An 11,111-nucleotide genomic window follows, 5' to 3' on the forward strand; every position below is an offset into this window, starting at 1 on the left:
AAACCTGTATTCCCTATGAGTGTTTGCTTTTTCCTGAATTAAACCTCAAATAAACATGTTTATCCATTGTTTTAATTAAATAACGTTATAAGCTGTAACTGGTCAGTGAAATGCAAAACGTACTAAAAATTGGTAAGTTTTGCTATTTTTAGCCACACCCCTGACTCCGCCCACTGATTCAATCTTCGGTTATTCCCGCCCCCTGATTCTCCACCCACAGTTCCCCTACTTTTTTTCCCCCACTTCGACCCCTGGTGGGCAGAGGACAAGGACTCGCTGTCTGTCTTTTCCTTCTTATCCAAATCAGACAAGCACATTCTCCACTTATGCGCTGACGCTGGTAGCTGATCACTCCCCCTTATTCCCTCTTTTTTTGACGATCCTCACTTAGTGAAAACACCGACTCTTACCCTCTATTTTCTCTGTATGCCTTCATTCTTCCCCCTATGAAATCAATAAGCAAAGCAACATGGGTCCAGTACAGCCCAATGGACCTCTCTCAAAAGGCCTGCTGGGTGTGCGGAGGGGACCCAGCAGAGGATGAGAGACCCCAGCGTCACCAACGACCCACAGGGCACACCATTTCGCCGCTTCAGGTCTCCACCTTCCGGCCACAGGAAGGAGGGCAGTAGCTTCCCAGTCCCTGTGGTGCTCACTCAGCAGGGGGGCCCGCACGAATCACCCCTGTATTCTCCTTCACCAAGGTCCTCTTAAGCACCACTGGCCTCACATCGGACGCTGCTGGAGGCCCTGTAAACACCAATACAGCAGGAAGGGGGACTGGATGGCATTGCCCCTCACCAGGCATCCTCGGGTCATGCGATGTGCTGATTCCAGCCTCTGGGCACTGGGGAGCCGAGTAGGTCTACTGCTGTGGGTTTGTATTGTTTCGTGGGCCGCTCCTCAGACCCAGGCCTGTCTCGTGTGTACGCCGACCCAGGGACAGGTGAGGCCGGGGTCCGCCGCGGCAGACTGTCTGTGACTCATAAGTGGAAGTTGCAGTGTAATGTCTTCTGGGGTCTACATGCGAGTGGTGCACCCCGGGACACCACAGGCCTCGGGCGGGTTGCTTCCAGGAGATGTTGCCCCCACGGGCCCTGATGCAGCAATAGACGTGGCCGAAGGGCACACGCTCCTCACCACGTGACTTTGGGCGCTGCAGTGCGACGGTCGAGCCCCTCCAACAGTGGGGTGCTGAGCATTCTGCACGTTTTAGGGTCACTTTTTGCTGTTGGCCTCACAGCAGGCCTGGAGACAGCTGTGCGCACCTGCAAGGGCCAGGGACTGTAGGGTGCAGCCACGAAAAATCTGCTGGGATCCGCAGGTGTGGAATGTGGCAGAATGCCCCCCAGAACCTGTGTGTGCAGGTGGCACAGGCCGGCAGCCTCTACTGCAGCGCAGTCAGACCTCAGGACAGCCACAGCTCCTCACCACCACCCCGGGCTGCTCATCTGTCTGCTGGTGAGCGGGTATGTCCCAGCCTGGAGCACCACGGGAATTCGTCACTTTCAGTGGGGGCCCGGTTGTCAGATGAGCTTTGGTAAGCGCTGTCCGCTCACTCCGCCATCTTGGCCATGCCCCGGCACATTCCTTCCAACAGTTAATACTTTGTCAAAACATTGCAGCCATCAAGTCACAGACTTTGCTAATTTTACCACTTTTATGTTAATTAAATGAGAAAAAAGCTAAGGGGCCAATTACGAAGTTTGGCGGTCTGGCGTAGTGGAGTGGCAGTGGTGGTCCACCCACCGCTGCACCGGCGATCCAAGCCCCTCATTATGACTTAAGTGGTTGTACTTTCATGGGACCGCTGATGCTGCCAGGGAACCGACATTCCCGAGTGGTGTTGTGGCAGTCCTGAGGCTGAAATGTGCTTGCCTGGACTGCTGCGGTCCCGTCAAGCATATTACGAATTCCCTCTCTGCTACGGTTTTCATGGTGGTTCCTGCAACATGCGTCATGCCATGTGGATGTACACAAGGGGGCAAAACATATGCCCCCTTGTGTAAATGCACAACAGTTCCTGCACAGTCCATGTCATGCAAGAATTGTTTTTGGGCGTTCCCATTGCGGTGCCCATTTTTAGAGGCACCACTGTGGGAATGCCAAAAACCAGCCCTCAACAGAAGAGAAAACTCCTAATCTGGGGTGCGGGTCGACCATGCCTCTTGTGCAGTGGAAGTGTGGTGGTGGAGTATCGCCAACTCGTGCTGGGCCAAAAGTCATAATCGGGCCCTAAGGGCTCTATTATGAGTCTGGTGGTCCACAGACTCCCAGAGTCGGGGGCGGTGACAGTGGCGTTCTTCCAATTGGCCTTCTACAATTAGGGCGGTCGGACTTCCATTGCTCTGCCGCAGCCGCCAGGGAACCACCATTCCCTTGTCGTGTTGTAGTGGTCAGGAGCCACAATATGCTTGGTATGACTGCGACAGTCCCATCAAGCATATTACGAGTTTCATCTCTGTCCCAGTTTTCACTGTAGTTCCTCCTCCATGAAAACTATGGCGGAGAGGAAACAAAGGGGAGGGGGCCCTACAGGGCCCTCTTGTGCCTCTGTTCCCTGGGGTGCATGCAGTGGGCACAACATGTGCCCCCTGTACGCATGCACCACAGTTTCTGAATGGCATGGACTTTACAGTCCATGCCATACAGAAACTGTTTCTGGCATTGCCATTGCAATGCCTACTTTTAGGGTACCGCCATGGGAACCTCCCAAAAAAGCCCGCTAGGCATGAGAAATACTTGTAATCTGACAGGTGGCCTGACAGTGGGTTTGGCAATGCGGCGGCGGGGCGGACTCGGTGCGGCACCGCCAAACGCGTAATCAGGCCCTAAAACATCACCTTAAAATAATGTCGCTCATCCGTATTTGATTATATACCTTATTTTCGATTACATTTCCAGTTCAAGAGAGAAATTTAAAACACATATAGTTGAAGAACTGATAATGTTGAATGAAGTAAGTATTCAGATGAAGAACCAGTTGTATGACAAATAGGTGTAGCTCCATGCAGCTAGATTCAGAGACACGGATGGCAAAACATTTATTTTTGCAAATTCATTGGCTTTGGAAAAAGATAAAATTAAGATTTGTGCTTATGTGTTCCTTTGACTTTAACGTGATGTCTTTTTGGTGATGTTTAAGTCTATACTGCTGTTCCTCCTGTATGAAACGTGGCCTTGGACCCATCCCTCTTACTGCAGACCTCAATTACTAATAATGGTTTCCCTTTCCAAGGCCCCCGGATGGAGCATGTGTGAAAGAAAAAAAATATGTCCCTAAAGTAAAAACTGTCAATCAAGAGATGTATTGATCCATTGATTTTCGGACATTAAAAACATCTTGTTTTACAGAATCCACAGTCCAAGGTATCTCTGAGGTATATACTAGTTTAGCAGACAGGTATCCCTTACTGACAAAGACTCTGGGGAGCAGGAGTCTCTGTGGTTGCAGCAACTTTCCTTTAAAATCGACCTTTGGGACCAGACAATAAACAAAAACAGGTTTGCCTATGTACAAGTAGTAAGGACCAACACAGTAGTTGAGTAGAAGTAGGATTTATTGTAGGAACAGGCAGGTACGACCACACTTGTCCACAGCCAGCATACAACTGACTCGCAGTATAACATTCTAGAATTAGTGGCATCCAGTTACCTGGGGACAGGTAACCTAGATACCACAGTACAGAAAAATAACTAAAGACCACTTCCTCCAATGATGATTTGCCTTGTTGCTGAAAATGTAAATACATTGGTGGAACCCTGCTGAAGACGGCATTCTGATTCTATATTTTGTGTCTATGACGCTCGGACTCTTGCATTGTTGTCTGTTGTCTGTGTCTATGTGCGTGTCTGGGAGTCTGGCATGTCTGCCAGCAGGGACAGTGTTCAGAAGTGGAGGAAGCGCCCAGAGCTGGGCAGCGGTGAGGCAGGCTAAAGTTTGACGGACTTCAACTGCTGTGCTCAGCCCCCTCCTTATTCCTGCTCACCTTGAACGACGGGACGGGCCGAGGCAACAGCATGATGGTGACCATTGATCTCGAGCAGGAGTGCTTGAAGGACTCGCCCCGTTTCAGAGCCGCTTTGAAGGAAGTTGACGGTGAGGTGACGGAACTGGAAGTGAAACTTGATAAGCTTGTTCAGTTATGTGTTGGCATGGTTGATGCAGGCAAGGCCTTTTGTGCTGCCAACAAGCAATTTATGAATGGCATTCGGGACCTCGCACAGTATTTAAGCAAGGATGTGCTGATAGAGTCTAGCTTGACAAAGTTTTCAGACGGCCTCCAAGAAGTGATCAATTATCACACAATCCTGTTTGACCAAGCTCAGAGATCCATCAAAATACAGCTCCAGATATTTATTAAGGATGATCTTCGAAAATTCAAGGATGCAAAGAAGCAGTTTGATAAGGTCAGTAAAGAAAAAGAAAACGCACTAGTTAAAAATGCCCGAGTTAAAAGAACAAAACTGCACGAGGTAGAGGAAGCAACAAACATCTTAATTGCAAAACGAAAACGCTTCCGGCATATAGCTTTGGACAACGTCCTCCAAATCAATGCTCTTCAGTCAAAGCAGAGGTCTGAAATTTTAAAATCAATGTTATCCTTCATGTACGCACATCTAGGCTTCTTCCACCTGGGCTTCCATCTCTTCAGTGAACTTGAACCTGTCATGAAAGAGCTTGGTTCACAGTTGGATGGGCTTGTTCTGGATGCAGCAAAAGAGAAGAGGGACATGGAACAAAAGCACTCCACTATCCAGCAAAAGGATTTCACCATCGATGATCTCCGACTTGAAGACAATGTTGATGAGGCTAATGACATTGTAATGGAAGGATATCTCTTTAAAAGGACCAGTAATACCTTTAAAACTTGGAACAGGCACTGGTTCTCAATACAAAACAACCAACTGGCATATGAGAAAAAAATGAAGGATAGCCCCACAGTGGTTGTCGAAGATTTACGGCTCTGCACAGTTAAACACCGTGAAGACATAGCAAGACGTTTCTGCTTTGAAGTAGTCTCACCAACAAAGAGCTGTATGCTACAAGCGGACTCAGAAAAGCTGCGACAGGCATGGGTTAAAGTTGTCCAAACAAGTATTGCTACAGCATATAGTGAAAAGTGTGAGGAGACGGAGGAGCTGGATAAGACATCTTCACCTTCCACAGGAAGTCTGGACTCTGGCAGCGAGGTGAATGAGGAATTATTTGAAGGTGCAAGTATTGCTACAGCATATAGTGAAAAGTGTGATGAGACGGAGATGCTGGATAAGACATCTTCACCTTCCACAGGAAGTCTGGACTCTGGCAGCGAGGTGAAAGAGGAATTATTTGAAGGTGCAAGTATTGCTACAGCATATAGTGAAAAGAGTGATGAGACAGAGAAGCTGGATAAGACATCTTCACCTTCCACAGGAAGTCTGGACTCTGGCAGCGAGGTGAAAGAGGATTTATTTGAATGTGCAAGTATTGCTACAGCATATAGTGAAAAGAGTGATGAGACAGAGAAGCTGGATAAGACATCTTCACCTTCCACAGGAAGTCTGGACTCTGGCAGCGAGGTGAAAGAGGATTTATTTGAATGTGCAAGTATTGCTACAGCATATAGTGAAAAGAGTGATGAGATGGAGAAGCTGGATAAGACATCTTCACCTTCCACAGGAAGTCTGGACTCTGGCAGCGAGGTGAAAGAGGATTTATTTGAATGTGCAAGTATTGCTACAGCATATAGTGAAAAGAGTGATGAGATGGAGAAGGTAGATAAGACATCTTCACCTTCCACAGGAAGTCTGGACTCTGGCAGCGAGGTGCAAGAGGAATTATTTGAAGGTGCAAGTATTGCTACAGCATATAGTGAAAAGAGTGATGAGATGGAGAAGCTGGATAAGACATCTTCACCTTCCACAGGAAGTCTGGACTCTGGCAGCGAGGTGAATGAGGAATTATTTGAAGGTGCAAGTATTGCTACAGCATATAGTGAAAAGAGTGATGAGACAGAGAAGCTGGATAAGACATCTTCACCTTCCACAGGAAGTCTGGACTCTGGCAGCGAGGTGAAAGAGGATTTATTTGAATGTGCAAGTATTGCTACAGCATATAGTGAAAAGAGTGATGAGACAGAGAAGCTGGATAAGACATCTTCACCTTCCACAGGAAGTCTGGACTCTGGCAGCGAGGTGAAAGAGGATTTATTTGAATGTGCAAGTATTGCTACAGCATATAGTGAAAAGAGTGATAAGATGGAGAAGCTGGATAAGACATCTTCACCTTCCACAGGAAGTCTGGACTCTGGCAGCGAGGTGAAAGAGGAATTATTTGAAGGTGCAAGTATTGCTACAGCATATAGTGAAAAGAGTGATGAGACAGAGAAGCTGGATAAGACATCTTCACCTTCCACAGGAAGTCTGGACTCTGGCAGCGAGGTGAAAGAGGATTTATTTGAATGTGCAAGTATTGCTACAGCATATAGTGAAAAGAGTGATGAGACAGAGAAGCTGGATAAGACATCTTCACCTTCCACAGGAAGTCTGGACTCTGGCAGCGAGGTGAAAGAGGATTTATTTGAATGTGCAAGTATTGCTACAGCATATAGTGAAAAGAGTGATGAGATGGAGAAGCTGGATAAGACATCTTCACCTTCCACAGGAAGTCTGGACTCTGGCAGCGAGGTGAAAGAGGAATTATTTGAAGGTGCAAGTATTGCTACAGCATATAGTGAAAAGAGTGATGAGACAGAGAAGCTGGATAAGACATCTTCACCTTCCACAGGAAGTCTGGACTCTGGCAGCGAGGTGAAAGAGGATTTATTTGAATGTGCAAGTATTGCTACAGCATATAGTGAAAAGAGTGATGAGATGGAGAAGCTAGATAAGACATCTTCACCTTCCACAGGAAGTCTGGACTCTGGCAGCGAGGTGCAAGAGGAATTATTTGAAGGTGCAAGTATTGCTACAGCATATAGTGAAAAGAGTGATGAGATGGAGAAGCTGGATAAGACATCTTCACCTTCCACAGGAAGTCTGGACTCTGGCAGCGAGGTGAAAGAGGAATTATTTGAAGGTGAAATTGAATTACAGCTGATTCCATGTATTGCTGGAAACTCTGTCTGCTGCGATTGTGGTCTGGCGGATCCGCCATGGGCCAGCATCAACCTTGGAATCATCCTGTGCATTGAGTGTGCTGGGATTCACAGGAGTCTTGGTGTGCACTTTTCAAAAGTAAGGTCATTAACTTTAGATACATGGGCGCCTGAATTACTAATGCTGATGCTTGAACTGGGAAATCAAGTTATTAATCAAATATATGAAGCTAAATTGAAAACCCTTGGAGTGAAGAAGCCAGACAAGGAAAGTCCAAGACTGGAAAAGGAGGAATATATCAGAGCAAAGTACGTGGAAAAGAGGTTTGTGAATCAGGACTGCGTTGCTTTACACCCTCTTGGTGGACAGAAATGGCCTTATTCCGAGAGCAAGAACGAAGACCCCAATAGTTCTGAGAAGTCCCTGGCATCACAGGATCACTTCTCAACATCTTCCAGAAGTTCAGTGGAAAGCAACAACAGTGGAATCAACTTCAGTTCAGATAGCAGGCGAGAACTTCTTGCATCTACTGTCTCCTCAAACAGTTTGTATGAACCAGTCCTAGAGGCCGAGAAGCGAGATTCTTCAGTATTCCAGGATTCGGAAAAGTTTCATCCAGGGCTGCACCTTTATCAAGCTGCGTATGAGGAAAGACTTCCTGATATGGCGGAAGCATTGGCACATGGCGCAGATGTTAACTGGGTGAATGCAGAGGAAAACAACGCAACACCGCTCATTCAGGCTGTGCATGGGGGTTCTTTGGTCGCCTGTGAGTTCCTGCTGCAGAATGGCGCCAATGTTAATCACATGGATCTGTGTGGCAGAGGACCCCTGCATCATGCAACTGTTTTAGGGCACACTGGGCTAGTCTGCTTATTTCTGAAGCGTTGGGCATATCAGCACGCCATAGATGAAGAAGGAAAAGACCCCTTGACTATTGCAGTTGAAGCTGCAAATACTGACATTGTAACACTGTTGCGAGGGGCAAGTATGAATGAGGAGAAGCTGGATCAGACATCTTCACCTTCCACAGGAAGTCTGGACTCTGGCAGCGAGGTGAAAGAGGAATTCTTTGAAGGTGCAAGTACTGCTACAGCATATAGTGAAAAGAGTGATGAGACGGAGAAGCTGGATAAGACATCTTCACCTTCCACAGGAAGTCTGGACTCTGGCAGCGAGGTGAAAGAGGAATTATTTGAAGGTGCAAGTATTGCTACAGCATATAGTGAAAAGAGTGATGAGACAGAGAAGCTGGATAAGACATCTTCACCTTCCACAGGAAGTCTGGACTCTGGCAGCGAGGTGGAAGAGGAATTATTTGAAGGTGCAAGTATTGCTACAGCATATAGTGAAAAGAGTGATGAGACGGAGAAGCTGGATAAGACATCTTCACCTTCCACAGGAAGTCTGGTCTCTGGCAGCGAGGTGAAAGAGGAATTATTTGAAGGTGCAAGTATTGCTACAGCATATAGTGAAAAGAGTGATGAGACGGAGAAGCTGGATAAGACATCTTCACCTTCCACAGGAAGTCTGGACTCTGGCAGCGAGGTGAAAGAGAAATTATTTGAAGGTGCAAGTATTGCTACAGCATATAGTGAAAAGAGTGATGAGACGGAGAAGCTGGATAAGACATCCTCACCTTCCACAGGAAGTCTGGACTCTGGCAGCGAGGTGAAAGAGGAATTATTTGAAGGTGCAAGTATTGCTACAGCATATAGTGAAAAGAATGATGAGACGGAGACGCTGGATAAGACATCTTCACCTTCCACAGGAAGTCTGGACTCTGGTAGCGAGGTGAAAGAGGAATTATTTGAAGGTGCAAGTATTGCTACAGCATATAGGGAAAAGAGTGATGAGACAGAGAAGCTGGATAAGACATCTTCACCTTCCACAGGAAGTCTGGACTCTGGCAGCGAGGTGAAAGAGGAATTATTTGAAGGTGAAATTGAATTACAGCTGATTCCGTGTATTGCTGGAAACTCTGTCTGCTGCGATTGTGGTCTGGCGGATCCGCCATGGGCCAGCATCAACCTTGGAATCATCCTGTGCATTGAGTGTGCTGGGATTCACAGGAGTCTTGGTGTGCACTTTTCAAAAGTAAGGTCATTAACTTTAGATACATGGGAGCCTGAATTACTAATGCTGATGCTTGAACTGGGAAATCAAGTTATTAATCAAATATATGAAGCTAAATTGAAAACCCTTGGAGTAAAGAAGCCAGACAAGGAAAGTCCAAGACTGGAAAAGGAGGAATATATCAGAGCAAAGTACGTGGAAAAGAGGTTTGTGAATCAGGACTGCGTTGCTTCACACCCTCTTGGTGGACAGAAATGGCCTTATTCCGAGTGCCAGAACGAAGACCCCAATAGTTCTGAGAAGTCCCTGGCATCACAGGATCACTTCTCAACATCTTCCAGAAGTTCAGTGGAAAGCAACAACAGTGGAATCAACTTCAGTTCAGATAGCAGGCGAGAACTTCTTGCATCTACTGTCTCCTCAAACAGTTTGTATGAACCAGTCCTAGAGGTCGAGAAGCGAGATTCTTCAGTATTCCAGGATTTGGAAAAGTTTCATCCAGGGCTGCACCTTTATCGAGCTGCGTATGAGGAAAGACTTCCTGATATGGCGGAAGCATTGGCACATGGCGCAGATGTTAACTGGGTGAATGCAGAGGAAAACAACGCAACACCGCTCATTCAGGCTGTGCATGGGGGTTCTTTGGTCGCCTGTGAGTTCCTGCTGCAGAATGGCGCCAATGTTAATCACATGGATCTGTGTGGCAGAGGACCCCTGCATCATGCAACTGTTTTAGGGCACACTGGGCTAGTCTGCTTATTTCTGAAGCATTGGGCATATCAGCACGCCATAGATGAAGAAGGAAAAGACCCTTTGACTATTGCAGTTGAAGCTGCAAATACTGACATTGTAACACTGTTGCGAGGGGCAAGAATGAATGAGGAGAAGCTGGATAAGACATCTTCACATTCCACAGGAAGTCTGGACTCTGGCAGCGAGGTGAAAGAGGAATTATTTGAAGGTGCAAGTATTGCTACAGCATATAGTGAAAAGAGTGATGAGACGGAGAAGCTGGATAAGACATCTTCACCTTCCACAGGAAGTCTGGACTCTGGCAGCGAGGTGAAAGAGGAATTATTTGAAGGTACAAGTATTGCTACAGCATATAGTGAAAAGAGTGATGAGACGGAGAAGCTGGATAAGACATCTTCACCTTCCACAGGAAGTCTGGACTCTGGCAGCGAGGTGAAAGAGGAATTATTTGAAGGTACAAGTATTGCTACACCATATAGTGAAAAGAGTGATGAGACGGAGAAGCTGGATAAGACATCTTCACCTTCCACAGGAAGTCTGGATTCTGGCAGCGAGGTGAAAGAGGAATTATTTGAAGGTGCAAGGATTGCTACAGCATATAGTGAAAAGAGTGATGAGACGGAGACGCTGGATAAGACATCTTCACCTTCCACAGGAAGTCTGGACTCTGGCAGCGAGGTGAAAGAGGAATTATTTGAAGGTGCAAGTATTGCTACAGCATATAGTGAAAAGAGTGATGAGACGGAGAAGCTGGATAAGACATCTTCACCTTCCACAGGAAGTCTGGACTCTGGCAGCGAGGTGAAAGAGGAATTATTTGAAGGTGCAAGTATTGCTACAGCATATAGTGAAAAGAGTGATGAGACAGAGAAGCTGGATAAGACATCTTCACCTTCCACAGGAAGTCTGGACTCTGGCAGCGAGGTGAAAGAGGAATTATTTGAAGGTGCAAGTATTGCTACAGCATATAGTGAAAAGAGTGATGAGACAGAGAAGCTGGATAAGACATCTTCACCTTCCACAGGAAGTCTAGACTCTGGCAGCGAGGTGAAAGAGGAATTATTTGAAGGTGCAAGTATTGCTACAGCATATAGTGAAAAGAGTGATGAGACGGAGAAGCTGGATAAGACATCTTCACCTTCCACGGGAAGTCTGGACTCTGGCAGCGAGGTGAAAGAGGAATTATTTGAAGGTGCAAGTAT

At 46.7% G+C, this 11,111-nt stretch overlaps 1 pseudogene; it reads left to right on the forward strand.

Moving 5' to 3' along the window:
- The first annotated feature begins 5,748 nt into the window (after window positions 1-5,748).
- LOC147692203 (arf-GAP with coiled-coil, ANK repeat and PH domain-containing protein 2 pseudogene) lies at window positions 5,749-8,810 on the forward strand (annotated as a pseudogene).
- The last annotated feature ends 2,301 nt before the right edge of the window (window positions 8,811-11,111 follow it).

Source organism: Lissotriton vulgaris, chromosome 9 (genome assembly GCF_964263255.1).
Source record: "Lissotriton vulgaris chromosome 9, aLisVul1.2, whole genome shotgun sequence".
In the NCBI taxonomy this organism is placed as follows: Eukaryota; Metazoa; Chordata; class Amphibia; order Caudata; family Salamandridae; genus Lissotriton; species Lissotriton vulgaris.